Genomic DNA, 946 nt, shown 5'->3' with positions numbered 1-946 from the left:
CTCCCACAGCACCCACTGCTCCCTCGCTGGACAGCTCTCCACACCCAGGCTGTGTACACGTCTGTCTCCCACTGAGCCAGGCTCACTCTGGGCTTCTGGGAGGCCTCCTTATTTCTGCATCCCCCGCCCTTGCGTGGCATAAGGCATCTAAGACACTGAGTAAATGTCTGTGAACAGAAACACTCAGCAGAAGCCCCTTCCGCTAGGATCTGGCTGTGCCTGGCCCTTTGTTGTGCAGGTACTCCAGTCCCCGGGCTCCTCCTAAAACCTGGGGTGCTGGGATCCTGCCAGGCCCTCCGTGGCAGGCTGGCCCATCACAGCACCAGCCTGCTGACACTCACTGAATATTTGTTAAATGTTGAAAAAAGGGCCAAGGACTGGGCCCAAGTCTGAGTTCTGGCATTCTCAAGTCATCAGGACTTCAGTCTCCCGTCTCTAAAAGGGAGATGACACATGCCCATCCCTTAAGTTCCACCTCATCAGTTGTGACAACATTTGGGAAAGTGTTCGGCAAACTGTAAACCAGCCAGGCGTTCAGAGGTACCATAGATCGAGGCTTCTCCTTGGTGGCTGATTCAGGGCACGTGACAGGACCTGTGTGACCCACCCCATGCCACGTAAGGCCTCCAACTCAGTTTTCCTCAAGCTGCTTTAAAGACAAGCAGAGTCTTCCTCAGGCAGCAGGAACCAGGGACTGAGAGGGGCCCGGCCCCAGTGGAAACTCTGACACACGCATGGACGTTCACCGCATTTCCAGTGACTAAGGGCCACACGAAGCAGTTGGCTGGACCCTTCCTAAAATTCGTCCCGGAGCTGCTCTGACCAGACGGCCCCCGCTCCGGCCATCCCCGGCCCCATTGTCCCACTTCTCTGGGGGTGCACCCTTCCCGCACCCCGCAGGGGAGGGACCAGCGCTCCCCATCAGCGCAGGCGACACACAGGCAGC

This window comes from Neophocaena asiaeorientalis, unplaced genomic scaffold (genome assembly GCF_003031525.2).
Source record: "Neophocaena asiaeorientalis asiaeorientalis breed wild unplaced genomic scaffold, Neophocaena_asiaeorientalis_V1.1 scaffold82, whole genome shotgun sequence".
Classification (NCBI taxonomy): domain Eukaryota; kingdom Metazoa; phylum Chordata; class Mammalia; order Artiodactyla; family Phocoenidae; genus Neophocaena; species Neophocaena asiaeorientalis.
This window is presented reverse-complemented; position numbering follows the sequence as displayed.